The sequence below is a fragment of the Lissotriton vulgaris genome, chromosome 9, assembly GCF_964263255.1.
Source record: "Lissotriton vulgaris chromosome 9, aLisVul1.2, whole genome shotgun sequence".
NCBI classification, from domain to species: Eukaryota; Metazoa; Chordata; class Amphibia; order Caudata; family Salamandridae; genus Lissotriton; species Lissotriton vulgaris.
This window is the reverse complement of record NC_141697.1, coordinates 457493286-457510295: the sequence shown is the minus strand read 5'-3', so window position 1 is coordinate 457510295 and position 17010 is coordinate 457493286. Positions and strand designations below refer to the sequence as shown.

The 17010-nt window shown below is 43.9% G+C and overlaps 1 protein-coding gene across 1 annotated transcript in view; it reads right to left on the bottom strand.

Annotated features, from left to right (window-relative positions):
- The window catches only part of AKT1 (AKT serine/threonine kinase 1), a 441526-nt gene extending 426927 nt beyond the window's left edge, over positions 1-14599 (bottom strand). The window contains exon 1 of the mRNA XM_086937905.1: positions 14073-14599. The gene's annotated coding sequence lies outside the window, so the exon portion shown is untranslated. The remainder of the gene's footprint in view (positions 1-14072) is intronic.
- Positions 14600-17010: the final 2411 nt, after the last annotated feature.

Here is a 17010-nt window from a genome sequence, read left to right as displayed (position 1 = left end):
TTTAGCTAGAGAAATTGTCCGAATAGCTGACCTGTCACTGACCCAACGAACTCTATAGGTGATTGATACAGAGAGCTGCGGAGCACTCTGTCCGTAATTTCCACAGACTCAGTCGGGGTTTGGGAAACCTTAAGTGCTGGCGAAGCACTTTGCTGGGAGATTCGAGAACCCAATCGGGGTTATTGGCAGATTCCTTGCAGAGAGGGGGTAGCGCAGGCGTTGCATCCGAAGCTGCAGGTGTTGGACGTACCCTTTTGGTGAGCCCGGTCCTGATCCAAATCCTGGGGTTATCCTGTCCTGATTGTCCATGAGCTGTACCTGCTCGCCTACTAGCAACCTAAGTCCTTGAGGTTCCTTTCCCGCCTTTCCCAACTGACCCGTGGCCAGGGTTAGTCTTCAACCTATCCTAGGTAAATATAACTGAGTGTGGATGTTTGTCTATCTAAGCTTCTCTCTCTTGTCCTGAATAAAGCATAATTGCCTACGTCCTTTACCCTGTTTTCTATAAATAAGGTTTTCGTGCAAACTTGTCTATTAGTATGCTCCACTCTCTACCTACCCTTAGTTGAATGCAGAATCGTTTACATATATAGTTTTTTCCATTCTTACCCTCCCTTTAGAGAATAAGCACATCTGGATAAATCAAATTGCATAAGTTTCGTTTCTTATGAACCATTAGTGAAATTCGAAAGTCCACTTTGATTAGTATGTTCCCTTTCTTTACCCGCCCTTAGTGAAGTTGTGAAAGTCTGTTGATCTAAAATAGCGTGTTCCTCATTTCTCCCTTCCCTTTATTTTTCGATTTCTAAATGTTTCTTACTCTCATTCATAGCTATACAATATTTTTAATTGTAGTTATAGACAGTTTGATCTGTGTAAATTTGTGGCTCATGGCATACGATGAAGAAGAGAATTAGATAAAGTTGTTGAAAACTTCTTGCGTCTGTGGTCATTATAAAGTACAACTGTTATTTCAATGTTGCATGGTATTTTTTTGTTGCTGTCTACTTAATCCCACAGCTAGCTCCTGATCCATTGTGATCTTAGGTACATGTTTCAAGGAGTGGCAAGTCAGGTACAGGGAATTACAAAGAAGTAAAACTGAATTGCTGATGAGAGTGTGTAGGTTACCTGATTAAAATATAAATGAAATTAGTATTTTAGGGGCCCAAGTGTGCATTATCCGGTAACGGAGTTAGTCGGGTGACCTGCGCACTCTATCAATAGTACTGCATCAATGCTCCAGAGAATGGACACACACAAGAACAAGGAAAACCGACGCATGCTAACAAATGAGAGTGACAATTAGATCAACAAACGGTAAGCAATGGCTTGTCTCTAAGCCCACTGTAAGATAACAAAATGTTTCACAATAGACAGAGCATATGCTGTCTAAGGCGAGACCCAAGACGAGGTGCCTCAATAGTGACACAACAGGCTTCTGGCCAAAAAACAACTCTCATGAGAGAAACTTTATGACACACAAACCATTGGATTCAAAATGACGGGACTGCATACTAGTGGGAGCCAAAAGAATCCAACAAAATGACTAACTGAAGACGCAACTAATGCAAAAAGAGAGCAACAACCCAATCTGTTCACTGGCACCTTTTCTGCTGTTAGCTCGTCTGGTGTGTTACAAAAAGCTTCAGCACCTGCCCACTGTAACTTCAAAAATAACAGTACCAACAACAGTGAGAAACAATCCTACACGAATTACAAAATAGACTCAGTTGTGCATGCCAAGGAACGAAGATCCTTACTTGTACAGCACTGCCTGAGCAAACCCATACTCTTTGAAGCTGTGTAGTCATTAATTCTGCAGATGAGTCATGAGTGGATATGGCTGGAACATGGACCCGCCATTAAGAGTACCATTTCTGCCATGCAATCCTGAATTCTGAGTCACTGCCTGAATGATTTGTGTTATTCCTCTACGAAGAATGGTAAGAGATTAATCTGATGGCATTTTATTTTATGAGCGGAAACATAACCCAATTAGAAATCTTTACTCTGTTAATAAGATCACCATAAAGAGTACAAACAACATCTTAATTATAAAAACCATTACTGAAAGTTACCATAAAATGGTAATAGTCAATAAAACAGTAAAGCACATCCTCTCAGACACAACTTCTATTAGTCAAGTCTCAATCTCCTTGACGCCATAGCAGCTAGCAAAAATGATAAAACAGTAAAAGTAACACATTCATTTGGAAGAATCTGAAGATGCAAACAAGGCTGGCCTAACTTCGTTAAAATTCAGGGACTTCAACAAAGGAGCTAAGAACCGCTTCCTCTGCCTGCTAAAATAAGAGCAAAACTTTACAAAATGCAGAGTGTCCAGAGGAGACTTATTGTTGCAGCTGCAGGGCAACCTTACCTCAACCCGTGCCCACCCACATAGAGATGCCAAAAGGTGATGAAGTTGGTTAAACCTAAACCTGGCCAATAAAAACCTATCTTGATGTGAACGGGCCTTGGCTAGATACGGCTCCAACCCCTGCACGGTTTTCAACAGCATATGACAATGCAAAGATGGTTTCTGCAGCTCCAATGCTCTCTCTCAAAACAGGAACAGTTCAAGAACAGCCTTTCAACACACCCCAATTCATGCATGCACAGGGAGGTGGGGTTCTCAGATATCGGACCTACCTAGGGAAGCAAAAGCTGCCTTAACATAGGTTATCCACAGTATTTTGTGTGCTTAATCAAGAGCTAAACAGTCCACATGGATCAACTGATTTAGCTTTAATTCCTCCCTGCTCCAAATCTTAATCCAACACAATAAGGGACATCAGGTCCGTCACTTGTGCAAGGCCAAGCTCCACCTGCACCGACAATGCTGGGGTTGAATGTGGAACCTGTACCATCTGGCGTATAAATGTATTCTATGCCGATTTAATCCTATTCAATTTTGCATAACCCAGACCTCCCTACCATATCGGAGTTGAGATATGCATTTAGCCTGGTAATTTTTTTAAAGGTCCCTGCGCACCCGCAAGCCTAACCTATATACAAAGCTGGAAACCGACCCCATGGTTTTAAAAAGCTCAGATCTTTTGGCCTCAATCAATGGCTTCCAACAATTTTTGGCAGCAAATAAGATGTCCAGCTAAGGGAATGCCATTACTTTACCCAGACTGGAATGGCCACCTTCAAGGTTTTGCTGCTTGTTGATTTTGGGTCCACTACCATCACACTGACCAACAGATCAAGGTTCCCCATAAATGTCACATACCTGGCCAAGAGTAGATCCAACCCATGAGTGTTGCAGGCCATAACGACCGCGTCGTCCACATATAATAAAACAGGAAGGGATCTATCTCCAACCTTGGGGCAATCTGTCAAGACTGAACTAAGTCAAAATAAGACTTCTAAGTTGCGTGCAATGTCAGAGATATTCAAGTCACAACCGTTTGTTTGCCCGTGGAGGTGTGTGATAAGGGTGGCTAGAAACTCTTGTTATAGAACAGTGTGATTATCGGAGCCAAGACCTTGGTCTAAACATGTGCTGACTGATTATGCTTGTTTGAGATGGCAAACCTCATGAGCTGGAGATGACACTAATGTGTAAGAACATGTAGATATGACTATCAAACCCAGAGATGATATAAAAAAAGTGCAGTATCAAACGAATACAGGTAGCAAAGTTGACACCTTAAAGTGCTATGGCTCAATGCCTGGTTTACTTTTTTTGAGGTTGAGGGCTTGCTGGTGGCTCCCAGAACACTGGGTACTATAAATGGGAAAGTAGGCCCCATAAACTCTTTCTTCTGGCGAGGCTAGCGATACTTTCGGATTAGGTGTCTGAATCCCTTCCCAAAGTGTTGCCTCCATCACTGAACTAAGAGACTGAGGGACACAGAGTATGCCTGCATTCAAGCCGGAGCTGCATGCTCTGTCTATTCAATAACCCAGCAGGGTATAAGATGTGTCTGTTTGTTTGTAATCACTATGACAGACTTAAATATCCATTTTCACACCATTGATCATTCCAATATTATAAAATCATATTGCATATGGTGCTTTTAGTGTCGACGACGTTTCGATGCTATTCACAACAATATAAAGCATCATCTTCAGGACAAAGGATAGTTCATTGTTGTCTTAAGCTTATTCACATATAAACAGACACATCTTATACCCTGCCTTTGGCCATTCTGTTTTTTCGTTGGTTTGTCTTGTGTTCTGTGGGTCACGGCTGTGCCCACTTGTCATTTAATGTTTTGAATCCCAAATCAACTGAACTTATATATAAAAATAAATTCTTGTCCGGCTGGACGAAAGACATACGATCTATTTGAGCGTATGATTATTGTGGTTGTCCATTTTTCCTTCCAAAATAGAGACCACTGTTCTCTAAAACATGTTCTCGGTTAGCAGGCACACCCCATAGTCTGTTGAAAAATCTGGATCCTGACTCCTCCTTCTGGTAACCGACGAGTATCCATGCTGGACTTCAAAATCTTGAACCTGGGACTTTCGCCTGCTTTGTGATGTCAGCAATGCAAACTTTCCATAGCCATACATATTCGAGGCTGATGTCTAGCAGGCCCAAAATGTCCTGTCCAGAGGACAGAAAATAGACAAGATAGGGAAAAAGCAATAAAATCTGATTAGAATATGTGTTTGTCGCTGGGCGAGGAGCTAAAAGCAAGAAGAATCAGAGATTGGGTAAAAGGAAGTATGAATGAGGATATGAAAGAATGACTAGTGGGTGAGAGTCTTGATGATGAGTGCATGAACGAATGCATGAGTGCAAGGATAACAGAATGTGTGAACGCTTGCCCTCTATATGCTGTTGATCACAAGCATGGACTATGTACCCCCTGCATCTGGTTGCAAAAGCAAGTCAAATGGCTAGCAGGTGACATTAGAGGAGAACTGTGGATATGTAAAAATCAAAGGCAGCCCATCCTCACAACTAAATGCATTAATGGAGCAGAGCTGTGAATAGTCTGTGATCCCCAACCAACACCTAATGGTTGCAGATGCCTCTAATCCATGAAGGTGAGCAAGGGCAGCGATATGAGAGCCAGAGAACTAGAGAGGGACTGTACATCATGCCCTAAAAGATTTTTTTAAGTGGAAGTCTTCAATTGACTGGTGAATGTGTGTGTGGTTGAGTAACTGCATGAATGCTAGAATTTTTCAATGGCTGAATAAATCTAAAGATTATTGTATGCTTGTATGGATGAGTTAGTGGATTAATGCATGGATACCGTGGAGAATATATATATATATATATATATATATATATATATATATAAATAAATGAATGGGTGAGTACATGCTGGCTAAACAGGTGAATAAATGGGGGAGTGTGTGGAATAAAGGATGGGTTTGCAGCAGGGTGAAAGGGTCAGTGAGTGAATGAATATGCCAAAGGAACTTTATTAAGGCTGCAGCCTATTCCTGGTTTGGGGACAGTTCTAACATGATGGAAACATTTTGCATTTAGTTTTTTGTGATTTTATATGCATACAGCAAAACAATTGTTATATGGGCTACCCGCCCCTGAGAATACAAGGTGTGAAGGTACAAAAGGGTACATTTTCGGAAGGGTCCCCCTGTGTTGGCTATATTTTGATGGTAGGATTAAAGGTATAAAGGCAGAGGAAAAGGAAAGTAGGAGTAATTGTAGGAGAAGGATAGGACAGGCGTAAATCAAACAATACCGTTCCGACTGTCCGGGGCAAGTTCTGTCCTACATCCCGGTCACTTTGGCTTACTTCCAGTTATGCTGTGGAGTTCTTTATGGTGGCTCATACGGGGTCAGTTTTTTGTCCAGGGTTTCCTACAGGCCCCTGGAGGTCACTTTCGAGGGAGAGCATTGCAGTGCCAGACTGTCCGCTCCTCTGAGGTGGGTGACCCAGTTGAGGCACCCTTTGTTCGTAGTTTTGGAGGAATCCTTCCAGTTTGTTTGCACTAGTTTGATTGCTGCGGTTAGTAGTAGGTCCATTAGCTCTCTATCACCATCTGAGGGGAGATCAGTTCGGGTGAATGCAGTGGTGAGTGAGGCAAAGTCTCTTACAATTTTGGATTTGAACATGTTGTCTATTAGGTCAAACACACCGTCCCATGACCCCTTGATTGACGGGCACAGAAGGAGGAGGTGTTCTACGTCCCCTTTGCCCAAGTCGCAGTTCCAGCAGGTTGAGGTGTCCCTGAGGCCCAGTGCTATTGTGCCAAAATTCTCCTCAAAATTATTTTTGAAAGGTGAATTTACAATACAATACTAGAGAAAAATAATCAAAGTGACAACTGTATACTTAATCCATCTTACCTTGAAAACACCACACTTGCATTCAGTGATCTACAAGGAAGGCAATCACCCAGGGCGTATGGGTGACTGCTGTTGAAACAAATGTGTGCTCATGAGTACAGCACAGGAGCCGCAGCAGGGGACAGAGGAAGAAGGTGTCAGAGGCAAAAGCACTAAGGGAACAGGGTATGTTATGGGTAGCCTCTCATAGCAAAGAAAGCCCAGTTCTGTGGCCAAAGGCAACATCCACCAGAACAGTGAACACTCTCAAATAAGTAACCAACAACTGGGTGGAGGGAGTCACAGAAGCCCAAGGTGGAGGGGGCAGGTGAAAAGCAGGAGAATGAGATCTATGTGACTAGAGGCAAACAGTACATAGACAATGAAGAAGATGCCACACTCCAAAAAGTGGTACCCTAATGATTAAAGTTACAAAGAAACAAGGGAACCCAAAAGGTATAGTATAGGGACCTTGGGTAGTATCATATTATAGAGAACACATGTCCCTATTTTGGAAGGAGAAATTACATTTAGACAATAATCATACTCTAAATAGTTAGTATGTCTTTTGTCCAGCCGGACATGAATTTATTTTTTATATATATGCAGAGTTAAATTGTTTAAAACACTTGATGGCAAGTGGGCACAGCCATGACCCACAGAACATTGAGACAAAACAACGAAAACAGAATGGCCAAAGGGCAAGGTGAAATACGTCTGTACACTCGTATTTGAAAATTTTACAGACTTAAATCATTATTTTGTACACCATTGCACATTACAATATTGCTTAATCATATTGCATATGGCGTTTGGGCGTCGACGATGTTTCGATGCCAGCGCTAGATACTGGGCATCATCCTCAGGACAATTAAATAAATCATTGTTGTCTTCGGAATTACAATTACACTATGCCTTTATTGCATTACTGTACATATAATTGACACAGGGAAAGAAGGGGGGAAAAAAGAGAAAACATATGTTGATAAACATAAGGTCTGCTAGGCATATTAAAATAGTGACTTTTGTGGGTTTAAAATTCGGCGAGCTGTGTAACTGGGAGGGGCAACAGGTCGGTAAGTAAGGATTAAAAAACGGCGAGTGGCGTGAATGAGTTTATCCTGTTCACAGAGGCACTCGCTAAGAAGTGCTCAAAAAATACTTTAGTTACGTAGGCAGGGAGAGGTGAACCTACTCGTTATATATTAATTACATTTTGGAGTGCAAAGAGAAGGCGCAATGGCCATGGACTAGAGTACTTAGTGTCTGGGGGAGTAACAGTAAAAGTGTGGCCTGCCGGAGGGGCTCCTATTATAAGGTGGCCATTTTTATGAAGGCGCAGTGATCAGTATAAAAGAAGGCGCAGTGATCAGTTCATTGCGTTTTAATACTGATCACTGCACCTTCTTTTATACTGATCACTGCGCCTTCATAAAAACGAGTAGGTTCACCTCTCCCTGTACAGTAATGCGATAAAGGCATAGTGTAATTGTAATTCAGAATACAACAATGATTTATTTAATTGTCCTGAGGATGATGCCCAGTATCTAGCGCTGGCACCGAAACGTCGTCGACACCCAAACGCCGTATGCAATATGATTAAGCAATATTGTAATGTGCAATGGTGTACAAAATAATGATTTTAGTCTGTAAATTTTTCAAATACGAGTGTACAGACGTATTTCACCTTGCCCTTTGGCCATTCTGTTTTTGTTGTTTTGTCTCAATGTTCTGTGGGTCACGGCTGTGACCACTTGTCATCAAGTGTTTTAAACAATTTAACTCTGCATATATATATGGATAATAAATTCTTGTCCGACTGCACAAAAGACATACTAACTATTTAGTGTATGATTATTGTCTAAATGTAATTTCTCCTTCCAAAATAGGGACCAGTGTTCTCTATAAAATAATATACCCTAATGATTAAAGGCACAAACAAGACCTGCACCCTAAAAAAACCACATAGGGACACCTGAGCCATGGGCCAACAGTTTGTGGCATCACTCGAAGACCATGAATGCCACATCCTGAAAATGCTCTCCCCAGGAGGTAGCACCCAAGGATTGAAGGTATTTGCCCAGAATGGACTGCATGTTTTGAAGAACAAGGGAACCCAAATAAGGTTGGTCAGAGACCTTGGGTAATCAATTATTTCTAAAGACAATGGTCCCTAGACAAGGATTATTGGGAGCAAACAATAAATATAGACCCAATCAGTAGTATACTTTACAGCTGTCCAGCCGGACAGGTGTTTTTAATATATAGTTGCTTAAATATACACAAAATTCAGCAAGAAACAAATAAAGTGGGACACAAGCCTGTATCCAACTTAGCGGGAAGGACATACAACATGAAACAAAAAGGCTCAGGCAGAGTAAATTGTTTGTATGAGACATTTTGGTAGGACAAACAAATTATAGAGTAAACACCATTACACATAATAAGTATTAAATAAAGAGGTTATATGGCGTACAACTAGTAGACGGTGTTTCGATCCTTACAAAAGATATAGGATCATCATCAGGACATTAACAATGGCATGCCTGTATACATTTTGCCTGTAATAAAGAAAACCGTAGGAGGGAATAAAGGATGAAAAAAGAAAATGAGACATATGTAAGTTAGCTGCAGCGGAAAACAACTTGAAATCAACTTGGGTGCTGGTGAGGGCAGTGTATGTCAGACAATTGACAGCTGTAAAATATAGTACAGAATGGACTAGGCACACCAGAAAGTAATGTACTTCAATGGACTGACATACGGCCAAATATTACTGGGAAAGCAATCTGTCAGAGCTTAGAGCATCCACACATTGGTGCCCAAAGGATTATAGCCCTGCCTATGGGGTGGAAGTTACTGATGGACTGAATTCCCTGCCTCACTTTTGTGGATAAACCTCAGCTTTACTTTAAACGTGCTCTTTCCAATATAGGCAGAAAAAGGTGCCCTTCCCTATGCTAGACACCCACGCATGGACCTTTGTTGCCTAAGCAGTCAATCTGTAAGGGTACGAAAAAAGAAATGGGATACAGTTGGGAGTAGCTCCTTCTCACAGGACATTTGCTAAGAAGAGGAACTTGTTTAGAATCTTAAACCATGCTGTAGGCTTCTCTGAATTTGAAAAATATCAGATGGTGTACTCATCTTGGAATCTCACAAGTTCTACTAAGTAAAGCATCAAAAAGTAGCAGCACAAGGACAAGTAAAACTCCAAAACAAGGAGAAGGTGACAGTGGTTACCATATTGTACTCTTCTGAGTATATTCTGAGTTCGGAGCAACATAGTCATATTATGTAACCTTGATTAATGTAAAAGTGCAAAACAGGAGCACATCTTGCTGCCTCGCGTGTGTACAATCAACTCCAGGAAGCTAGTGAAGGGTTTAGGCACTATTTACAAAACAAGAGCCAATTGCGCAACCAGAATCCTAAATGTCCTTCGGACAAAGGGTCAAACACGTGTAGAGGGCTCTGATCAGATGGATTTTTATTTTTGACACAACGTGAATGCCAACAAGTGTTTTTACTCACTTTAAACAATCTTTTTAAATTCTGACTGTAAAAGGCTCAAGCGGGAGCAAGGTATAATATGCAGTAATTTAATAAAAAGGATCCTTTGTGTATGGAGAATCGCCACATGCCTATATTTTTAAAGACAGATACGATAGGTACTCAATTTCAGAGAAAGATGGATGGTCTTCACAGGTTCATCATATACAGATCATTAAAAATTATGAGAGTCTGCTCCCATTTTAAGGTATGTAAACCAATATAAATGCATAAAGGGGCATAATGGCGACCAGTTGCAATTACAGTTGTGAACTAGCTCCCACTTCGAGCCATGTCATATACAATCCATAAGACTTGAAAAAGACCCTCTAAAGTGAGGACGAAACATTAAGGCTTTGAGTTGTAATTAAGAATAAAAATCTGTACGATAAGATCGCTCTATATGTGTCTGAATCTTCCTTTTCTAAAGAACATTTATGATGTAGATATGTAATTGGTGTTTGTTTAGTTGAACGAAAACCTAAGAACCCATTTTTAAAATGAAGCAGCTAGTGAAATGAAGTAAATCTCAGCAAAACAATTGTAATGTAATGTAATGATGATACTTGTAATGGTAAACATCGTGGTAAAGGTATGCGTTGTGACGGTACGCGTTGTACCGTCATACATCCACTTGTAAAGCGCACTGTTACCCCATCTCGGGGTGTCCTGGCGCTGAAGACCGCTGGGGAACCCGTCCTGGCTTTCCCTGTGAGATGGTCCCTTCTGGGTATCTCCAAGGTGAAACCAGGCATCCCCAGCGTCTGTGGGGGGCCGTTGTAGAGATGAGGCAAGCTTAATGCCCAGAGTTGCCGAGTGTGATCCCTGGTTAGAGTAGGCACCGAGGCGAGAATTATCGAGTCCGTTGACCCTGGTCCACGACCCTGCCGCGTCGGGAATTGAACCCTGGTCCCGGACAGTTCTCTGCTTCCGGGTCTGCCGCCTCTAACCAGTGAGCCACACCACTTCAATTATGCAATTTACTTGTGACATACCAAGTATGATAGATGCATATCAGTGTCTGTCTTTCCGACAGAGAACTCACAATAAGACAAATGACCGAAAGTTAAAAAAACTTGATTTTTCCTAAAACACAAAAATAAAAGGGTCATTCATTAATCCCCAAATGCACCTTATATGATAGAATCCCAAGTTTGTAAAAATCTAAGTTCCAGCACTCAATATACTTGCCTTTAGTGTCTGGCTATTGCTTCCATATTCTTAGTGAGAAAATATTACTACAGGTTTTTTTCTTTTTGAGGGGAAGCTACTACTTGTGATGTTAGCCACTTTTGCTACGAACCTTTTAAGGTAATCTTATTGCTTGATAGTCGCGGACACCAACTAGAGCTAAGCATGCAATCCAAGTTGGTCTCCAACTAAACATGAATCAGCGTCCAATACCCAGCAACCCTGCCTTTCATATCCCACTTTTGCGTTTACATTTCAATTAACTCATTTTATTATCACTTTCTCTTTTCTGTGGTGGCCACAATCGGCCACAATAGGCAGTGTGCCTAGCAAATAGAAGAATGAATCTATGTAGGCCACATACCAATACACGAAATGGTGGGATCATTGGTACTGGTGGTTGGAGCCTCCAGAGGCTTAGTGGGGTGGCAACCCAAAAGGACTATGGTGCAGACACCACCACAAAAAAGAGCCCACATGGGACTCAAAGACAATATTCTGGGATGAAATCAGTAGGACCCCATTTTTCCCATGAGCAAGTTGCTTCTTGCCTGGTATTGCTTTGCCCGGCACATGGGTTCAGTTTCCTGTACTGTGGGGTCCAGATGAATTGTTAACCCCATAGGTTCAGGGCCAGATGCTGTGCAGACTTGATGCTTGTCAGCTAACCAGGCAGGAACGACCAGTTTAAATCTAACCTTTCCCACCTTACCTTGGATTGCCAGTAGGTTACCCCAATACCTTGCTTAAATAATATGCAACATCATTTTCTCCAAACAAATCTAGTTGTCATTTGCTTTGTGCTCTTTATTCCCGTGCATGCGTTTATTCTGTATATGTAGATCTGGCTACAGGTTATCAGTGCTAAAACATATGCCCTGGGCAGAAAGGAAAAGAGCTGTGTTCCTTCCATGCAATATTTCAAGAGCTTATGTTATAACGTAATGGTCATATGCGAGTGTAGAGGAAAAACTCCATATAACAAATGACTTACAAGCAACAAATAGCAGATCATTGGGCTTTTATCAAGAGGGCTTACCTTATTGCCCCCCTCTCTTTATGTAGATATTGAAAGGTCAAACACACAGCTAAAGCGGTCTCTAACCAGACCTAAAAAGGATGTGCAGCTGGCGGGTCAAGCCTAAATACTTCAATAATATTCAGGGTCTGGGACTGGCTGTTATAGGATTTTGCAGAATCGCGGTACTGTAGAAGTCTCCACACTCGTTTCGGAAACAGTAAGTTAAATGATAGCGTCTGCTGTAATAATTCTGCGACTAATACAGAACTGATTCCCAGAGTTGACAAGTTGATACAAGACTCAGCAACATTCGATCCCAGGTCGTACTCGGCGTCTCACATTGTAAAATAAAAAAAAAACACATTAATAGATAAAAGCAACCTTATTTGATGGCTACTAGTAAAACAAAATCCCTGCTACGGGTGAACACTAGGCGCCAAACCTACCCGCATATTTACTGACCTAGCTACTCGGTGAGGTTAGGCCTTAGTTTTACTTCAACTGAATCAGTGTCGTAAAATAGGAGTTTGCTATGGTAACAGAAGCGCCCTGGACTGGAAAAATTGCGTCCCCAGATAAAGTCACCTGGAAGCTCGCTTTGCTGCGCCCTGTTTTACTGGACGTTTGAAGCCAGGCAGACATGCCCAAATGACACACAACTGGGGTATAAAGCGCTACAGTAACGACTTTGAAAACAAAAGTGGAAAGCGTGCTCCAAACCACACCCTATGCCAATTTCCAAACTTCTGAACTACAATAAACAAAGAGTATTCAGTCTTGAGGAGTCCAAACGTCTGCACACAAATGTTTTGCATCTTAACTGCAACATCATGCAAAATATAGGAGTCATGATGGGTGGTGCATAAAAAGGTTATTAGACCATCAAAATAGTAAGTTTAAAAAAATGAATACATTAACTTACAGACAGAACAACAGCATTATTTTGAAGAACTGCTGTACAGAAATATCAACGTCAGTGAAGCGGTTACAAAATAAAAACATTTAAAGTAATCATGTGTCTGTCTACACACGCAGCTTTGGATGCTTTCACTGTGTGGGAGAAGAGTTAACAGGAAGCTGCAGCCCCCTCCCTTTCTCCACAAAGGATGTAACAATACTATGGAAGCACAAACCGGTGCCTTTGCCGGCAGATTAAACCCAGGTCCGCGAGGAACATATCTGTGGGGTGAGCTCATGCGGCAACGTACCGGACTGTATGGGAAGCGTTACACAAAGGGGCGCCTGCTGAACACGCCATCCTCAGCAGCAGCAAACAACCCTTAGCAGCAGCAGACACGGCCCCTCGTGGCACCCACTACAGACAGAGCAAGGCAGTATGTGCGAGTGAGAAACAGGCAAGAGGGCGGGGAGCCAGACTCCCCATGTTCACACCACAAGGGCAGCCCCCAAGGCAGGGCGGATCCACTGCAAACGTGGACCGCTAGCTGTAAAACATCCTTTTATATTTTGCCCCCACCCTCTTGCTCGGACATTTTCTTAAGCGTGACATGCAATTCTTTGGGGTGGGGTGCCGTTTTGGGTGATGAAGTGGCATTTCTATGAAAAGGAGGTGATAGTATAGGCGTCAGGAGGGTACACGGCTCTCAGGGGTGAATCCCTCAGGGGTGCTGCTCTCATGCTAGCTGCCATCTCAGGGGTGGGTTCCAAACCTTGAGATGAGGGGTAAGGAGGGGCATATCTCGGGGTTCGGTGGGTAACATACCTTGAATGAAATCTATCAAGTGGATACATCTCTCAGGGTGGGGCTCTCAGAATGGTTCTACTGGTCTGGGGTGGACAGGCATCACCACGGGGGTGTGTACGTTTCATGGGCGGGCGGGTGGGGGGCCCAATCTCGGGGAGAAGGGTCGGGTGGTGTGTTGCCGGTCTCAGGGTAGCCATATAGGACCCGGGTTTGCTGCAGACATCCCGGCAGGGTGCTGTAGGTCTCAGGGTGGGGGTGGATGTGCCATGCTTCTGCAGACCTCTCAGGGTGATGCGGGCGGTGGGGGTGTGGGCACCAGGCCTCGTATCACTTACACGTAAGGCAGCTCCGGCCGCAATGTGGGGTCTCCGGGTCCGGGGCCTGCTGCCGAGAGGAGGGTGGGCGCTGCGGCTCCTGCACTCATTCAGCCCATGGAGGCCTGACGCGGGCGGCCTCGTTGTGACAGCCTGGCTCGGCTCAGTGGGATCCGCCTCGGACCATGCCGTGCGGGAGCTGCGGGCGGTGCTGCGGCCTAAGCCGGGCTGCTCCGCTGCTTTCCCCCGGGCTCCGCTGATCCTCGGCGGCCTGCGCTCGGCTCTGTTCCCCGGTCCGGGTACCGCTTCACCCCTTCCCTCCAGACTGGCTGCCAGCCGGGCACCCCCTCGCGGTCCGCGCGGTCCTACCGCCCGCCGCTTCCAGGCAGCCAGGCCCACGCCAGCTCCAAACTACACACAAACACTAGAGCTGCAAGACAGAGCTTTGGTAAAATATGCCAAGCAGGTCTGGACTACAGGAACCCGCTCTCTATTCACTGCGTATGTGCACTGTCTGCAGGCACATTCACTGCAGAACACTTCACTGCAGAGCAACGCATAGTAGACGCCCACTACACTCCTTCGCTGCAGCGAAGCTCCCTGCAGCTCCCTTGACTAAAGAGACACTTGCAGCAAACACCCACTGCAACCCCTGGCAGAGAGCCTCCCAGCAGAACCCCTTTGTAAACAGATAGTCATAACAAATAGCCACTACATTATTTTACTGCAGAGAACTTCCTTGCACAACCTAACAACTTATATCAGATACCACCTACACCCCTTCACTATATAGAACCTCCCAGACACACTTAGAAATGGGATAGCCAGACATCCCCTACATCTTTTAACTGCAGAGAAAGTCCTTGCAGAACCCTGTACTCAAGAGCCACTCACAGACTTCCTGCAGAAGCGAACAAGTCACTAAAGAGGGCCTTGGCAGTCCCCACTACATGTAACATAAATGCATTAACCCTCTCTACAGACCTGTTCACTGAACGACTGTTTGCTAGGGACCCCACACCACGGGGGACACCAGTCGGCACAGGGGGGCAACCCCCCATGGGCCCCCACATGGGCCCCCACATCCACCAAGGGGTCACATTCTGTCCCAAGACCAATGAATATCTGAAAAATATTGGAGAATGAAGGGCCCCTATCCACATTCTGCAGGGGGTGGGGCAGACATTTTATGTTAATCCACAGCCCCACACGACCTGTTTACAGCAGAAATCCTCTCTATAGAACCCTTCTCTGCAGAACCCCCTCCCTGCAAACCCACTCACTAGAGCCCTTTAGTGCAGAAACCCATCCCTACAGACCCACTCATAGCAGACACCAACCACAGACCTAAACTGCAGAACCAGAGCTCTCGATTTTCTCAGTCTCACACTTAGTTGCTCCTCTAGTTCAGACATTTTCTTTGCATTTTGGGACTTGCTGTCGTGGTTTTATTATGAATTAAACAAGACTACAAATCCCGGCATGCAACGCAAAAAACATGACTGGATGATCTACTCGTGCACAGAGCTGGGTAACTTGATAACTCTGCCGAATCCGTCACTACAAACACCCACTCCATTGCGTTAATACAAAGATGATGCATGCACAACCCTTCTTTTCATAAGCCCTTTCTATAAAGGCCGATAGAAACTTTTAACACATTGACCCCTCACCGCAGAATAACTTCACGCACACATCAACTACAGTCTCTTAATGCAGACTCTCGGTGCAGAACCCTTCACTGCAGATCCATTACTGGCCCATACTGCAGACTCTCATTGCAGAACTCTTCACTGCAGAAGTCCAGTGATTAATTTGTGCCGGTGGTCGCTGGTGGGGGGCACTGACACTCATTTCTGGGGAACCAGGCTTCATTTTCATCACGAGAGTTTGAAACAGACCAAATGAGAGAAAGGTAGAACAGTGAACGGAGTAGGGAGAGAAATATCGGAAACCAACGACACAAGGCGAATGCAGAGATGAAAAGGTATCTGCAAGAGTGAGAGAGACAGGAAGTTCAGGGGAAGGAAGAAAGAGGCATGAGGAGGAACAGTGTTTAAGCTGTCTTCATATTTCTCAATCGAACAATTTGGCCGTGCAAGAGTAGTGCTCCCAAGAAAAACTTGGACCCCAGCACAATGTTTTTTATGACTTAAGCAGTAAGAATTGTTCATAAAAGACCCACAACATGCGTCAGACTGGCCTTTATGGCAATCTGGCAGTACCCCAATGTATGGTCTGACAGGTCAGTGTGTTGGGCTGTGATTTTTGGCTGATTTTTGGCTTGTTTTGTGGTTTGATGGGTCGGTTTTTACTGTTGATTTCTCTGTTATTACCACAAAGAAAGAGTGCCTGCTTCGAATAAAAATGCATGCAGTTTCCCATTCCTTGAAAAACACCTACACAGTTGTTCTTTAGAAGTTCACAACTGCCTTGATTTGCAAATATGGGCATTTTTAGCAATCAGACTTACTAAACAAGAGCCACTTTTATTTTGGTGCCCAGACCTATTTTGTGTCCCAGTCCAGCTCTGCCTACAACAGCTACTCAGGGTAGCACTGCAAAGAGACAGGCTAGATACCCTTAGTGCAAAACTCTTCCCTACAAATACCTCCTCTGAGCCCTTCACTGCAAACGCCTTCCCTACAGACATCCTCGCTGCAGAAGCCTTTACTGCAGATAACATTACCACAAAGAGCTTTGATACATTTCCCCTCTTTCAGAGGCACCCAGCATATAGCTACTGACACTCACTGTAGAGAGAGCCACACAGGTGGCAGATCTTTACACTGAACCCCCCCCCCCACCCCCACCCCCCGCCCCCACTTAAGAGACCCTCACTGCACCGATCCATACCGTGGATATCCTCGCTGCATGGCTTCAGCACTCCAGGCAAGCATTATATGCATACATACTAAATTGATAAGCATTTCTTTTGACTTTCGACAGTAACCCCCAT